The sequence below is a fragment of the Aegilops tauschii genome, chromosome 6 (assembly GCF_002575655.3).
Source record: "Aegilops tauschii subsp. strangulata cultivar AL8/78 chromosome 6, Aet v6.0, whole genome shotgun sequence".
NCBI lineage: Eukaryota > Viridiplantae > Streptophyta > Magnoliopsida > Poales > Poaceae > Aegilops > Aegilops tauschii.
In genome coordinates this window covers 350,915,213-350,920,327 of record NC_053040.3, presented here as the reverse complement: position 1 = coordinate 350,920,327, position 5,115 = coordinate 350,915,213, and positions in this window count along the sequence as shown.

Below are 5,115 nucleotides of genomic sequence, written 5' to 3'. Positions count from 1 at the left end.
GTGCTTCAAGGTAGCACCATTATCTTCATGATAGAGAGTCTCCTATGTTGTCACTTTCATATGCTAGTGGGAATTTTTCATTATAGAACTTGGCTTGTATATTCCAACAATGGGCTTCCTCAAATTGCCCTAGGTCTTCATGAGCAAGCAAGTTGGATGCACACCCACTTAGTTTTTTGAGGTTTCATAAACTTATAGCTCTAGTGCATCCGTTAAATGGCAATCCCTACTCACTCACATTGATAGCTATTGATGGGCATCTCCATAGACCTTTGGTACGCCTAGTTGATGTGAGACTATCTCCCTCTTTTTGTATTCTACACAACCACCATATTCTATTCCACCTATAGTGTTATGTCCATGGCTCACGCTCATGTATTGCGTGAAAGTTGAAAAAGTTTGGGAACGTCAAAAGTATGAAAATTTTGCTTGGCTTGTCATCGGGGTTGTGCATGATTTGAATATTTTGTGTGATGAAGATGGAGCATAGCCAGACTATATGATTTTATAGGGATAAGCTTTCTTTGGCCATGTTATTTTGAGAAGACATAATTGCCTTATTAGTATGCTTGAAGTATTATTGTTTTTATGTCAATATTAAACTTTTGTTTTGAATGTTATGGATCTGAACATTCATGCCACAATAAAGAGAATTACATGGATAAATATGTTAGGTAGCATTCCACATCAAAAATTCTGTTTTTATCATTTACCTACTCGAGGACGAGCATGAATTAAGCTTGGGGATGCTTGATACGTCTCCAGCGTATCTATAATTTTTTATTGTTCCATGCTATTATGTTATCTATTTTGGATGTTTTATATGCATTAATATGCTATTTTATATTATTTTTGGGACTAACCTATTAACCTAGGGCCTAGTGCCAGTTTTCTGTTTTTCCCTTGTTTTAGAATTTTGCAGAAAAGGAATACCAAACGGAGTCCAAATGGAATGAAACTTCACGATGATTTTTCATGGACCAGAAGACACACCAGAGACTTGGAGATCAAGTCGGAGGAGCCACAAGGCGGCCACAAGGACGGAGGGTGCGCCCAGGGGGGTAGGGCGCCCCCACCCTTTGTGGGCCCCCGTGACCCTCCTGACCTAATTCTTTTGCCTATATATTCCCAAATATCCCCAAACCACCAGAGGCATCCACGAAAATACTTTTCCACCGCCGCAACCTTTTGTACCCATGAGATCCCATCTGGGGACCTTCTCCGGCTCCCTGCCGGAGGGGGATTCGATCACGGAGGGCTTCTACATCAACTCTAGTGCCCTTCCGATGAAGCGTGAGTAGTTTACCACAGACCTACGGGTCCATAGCTAGTAGCTAGATGGCTTCTTCTCTCTCTTTGATTCTCAATACCATGTTCTCCTTGATGTTCCTAGAGATCTATTCGATGTAATACTTTTTGGTGGTGTGTTTGCCGAGATCTGATGAATTGTGGATTTATGATCAGCTTATCTATAAATATTATTTGAATCTTCTCTGAATTCTTTTATGCATGATTTGATATCTTTGTAATTCTCTTCGAACTATCGGTTTGGTTTGGCCAACTAGATTGGTTGTTTTGCAATGGGAGAAGTGCTTAGCTTTGGGTTCAATCTTGCGGTGTCCTTTCCCAGTGACAGTAGGGGCAGCAAGGCACGCATTGTATTGTTTCCATCGAGGATAAAAAGATGGGGTTTTCATCATATTGCTTGAGTTAATTCCTCTACATCATGTCATCTTACTTAATGCGTTACTCTGTTCTTCATGAACTTAATACTCTAGATGCAGGCAGGAGTCGGTCGATGTGTGGAGTAATAGTAGTAGATGCAGAATCGTTTTGGTCTACTTGACACGGACGTGATGCCTATATTCACGATCATTGCCTTAGATATTGTCATAACTTTGCGCTTTTCTATCAATTGCTCGATAGTAATTTGTTCACCCACCGTATTGTTTGCTATCTTAAGAGAAGCCTCTAGTGAAACCTATGGCCCCCAGGTCTATTTTCCATCATATAAGTTTCTATTTTCCATCATATGGTTTCCGATCTACAATATTAGTTTCCGATCTACTATTTGCAATCTTTTACTTTCCGATCTATAAACCAAAAATATTTACTTTACCGTTTATCTATCTCTATCAGATCTCACTTTTGCAAGTAACCGTGATGGGATTGACAACCCCTTTATCGCGTTGGGTGCAAGTTGTTTGATTGTTTGTGCAGGTATTAGGTGATTTGTGCATTGTCTCCTACTTGATTCATACCTTGGTTCTCAAACTGAGGGAAGTACTTATCTCTACTTTGCTGCATCACCCTTTCCTCTTCAAGGGAAAAACCAATGCAAGCTCAATAGGTAGCAGCCCCATACTCAACTATCATTTAGTCTTTCACAATTGCTAACACTCAGGCGATACTTATGGGTACAAAGCTTCAATCGGACACAGAGAAAGATAGGGGCTTATAGTTTTGCCTACCAACCTTTTACCTCAAGGGTAATGTCAACAATAATATTTTATGATAACCTACATCTGAGTGGATATATATCTGGTCTCTCCAACACATAGTGCTTGCCACAAGAAAAAGTGTAAAAAGGAAAGGTGAAGATCACCATGACTCTTGTATAAGGGTAGAAGGTAAAAATAAAAGATAGGCCCTTCACAGAGGGAAGCAGAGGTTGTCATGCGCTTTTATGGTTGGATGCACAAAATCTTAATGCAAAAGAACGTCACTTTCTATTGCCGCTTGTGAAAAAGAACTTTATTATGCAGTCCGTCGCTTTTATTTTTTCCATATCACAAGTTCATATAAAGCTTATTTTCTTCACACTAATAGATCATACATATTTAGAGAGCAATTTTTATTGCTTGCAACGATGACAACTTACTTGAAGGATCTTACTCAATCTATAGGTAGATATGGTGGACTCTCATCGCAAAATTGGTTTAAGGGATGTTTGGAAGCACAAGTAGTATCTCTACTTGGTGCAAAGAATTTGGCTAGCATGAGAGGGAAAGGCAAGATCAACTTGTTGGAGGATCCATGACAATATAACTTCTATTCAGATATAAGAAAACATAACCATTATGTTGTCTTCCTTGTGCAACATCAACTTTTTAGCATGTCATATTTTAATGAGTGCTCACAATTACAAAAGATGTCCAAGATAGTATATTTATATGTGAAGCCCCTCTTTCTTTATTACTTCCTAATAATTGCAACAATGACCAAAACTATGTTTGTCAACTCTCATCAAATTTTATTCAACATACTATTTATATGTGAAGTCATTCCTCTACATAAGATCAATATATGATCTTTTTATTTCTTTCTTTCATTTATTTTATTACCTCAAGATCATAGCAATAAAACTAAGTCCTCAACTAAAAAATACTCTTTATTATATATAACTCACAGACACGATTACATAGTGTCGGGGAAAATATACAGGGGCAGACATTTCCCCCTGACACGTGCACGGAAAAGCCAAGGACAAGCCAGAGATTAAAGAACCAAGAGATATGAAGAACCAACATGCAGCTCAGAGGAACCAAGATCAAACTAGAGGAGCAAGATATCGGCAAGAGAAGGGCCTCCCTTGCCGGGCAGGCGAGCCCGGCAAGGGGCGAGGCCACCGCCAGAAGCAAGCAACCAAGACTACCCGGCAGAGCCTGCCGGGGCTCACAGGGGTTGAACCACCCCGCCAACCACTCAAACATGACTCACGTCATCAATCAGTGCGGTGTCAAGCCGCAAGGTGATTAAGTGGCAGCCATTTCCTACAGAAGAAACCCGCAGATGACACCCGTCTTGCGACGTGTCAAGGGAACAGGCACAGAGCTGGCGGCCTGCCGGGCAACCAGTGATGTGACACTAAGCGGTGCATTTAATGCACCCTGTCTGCCCGCAGAGTTAGGTATGATAGCACGGTTTGCTATCATATCAGTGGATAATGACCACTTTGCAACTGCGGTGACCCCTTAACCTGTAAAAGGAGGCCCATGGCACTCGTAGCAGGGGTTATACGGTTGGAAAGTTGATGAACCCGAGCCACCATACGCGCGTAGTCGCTGCGGCCCCGAGGCAAACCCTGCCGGGCAAGTGTACTACGCATCACCACACTTATTCCACCATCAATCCACCAAAGCAGGATTAGGGTCTTACGCCTTGCGGCGGCCCGAACCTGGATAAATTGCTTGTGTGCTCTCTACCGTGCTGCCGTGCGCTGATCTGCTCTTTGTGCAACGCGACGTTCCCCACCGAACCAGCAAGGGACCACCCGGTCCCATAGGTGGTCGCGGATATCCCGCGACATCTTTGGTGCGCCACGTAGGGGGGTCGCTTGCATGAACCTGAAAGCGTGTGTAGTGCGTCATCTTCATCACCATCCTCATCTTCGACGGCGCCATCGACCATGGCGCCCGCGGAGGCGCAGAAGTGGAGCGAAGGAAGATCCACTCTCGCATCATGTTGTCACTCTTCAAGATTTGCCGTAGCAATGGTGACGACCAAGACCATGGTTGATGACACTGGATTTACCCCGGTGGTTCGTATGGCGTCATCGCCATCCGAACGTTGTCTGGACGAAGGGGAACAAGGCATGCGGGCGCGAGCTCCCTCCTTTGTCACGACCGGTTTTTCAATAAAACATTTATTGAGAGACCAATCCCTTTTATGGACCAGTAAAGAAGAATTCCTTCTCACTGGTAGACAATATCTTGGTCACAGAAGAAAAATACCAGGAGTACTGAATATGATACAAGGTTGAGCGGAGACTGCTCAACAATTTATTACAAACACGCCGATAAAACATAACGGCGGATAGGGTGGCATAACTACTAACTCACGATAACAACGGTGGTGGAAATATCACAGCGGAGTGGGTGATATGCCTCCTGGAAACTACAGCTCTTCGAGCGTCGGAGTGAGGCTCGAGGAGACTTATTGCGGGTGGCGGAAGCGTATATAAAACAAGTGACCAATATCCAGGATCGCGCGGGACTGACTGGGACTCCTCTAGGCATCGGACTCACTATCAAACTCTTCATCCAAGAGATCGCCTTCGTCAACATCTGGCCAAATCAACAAGCCAGGTGAGTACTATGAAAGTACTCGCAAGAC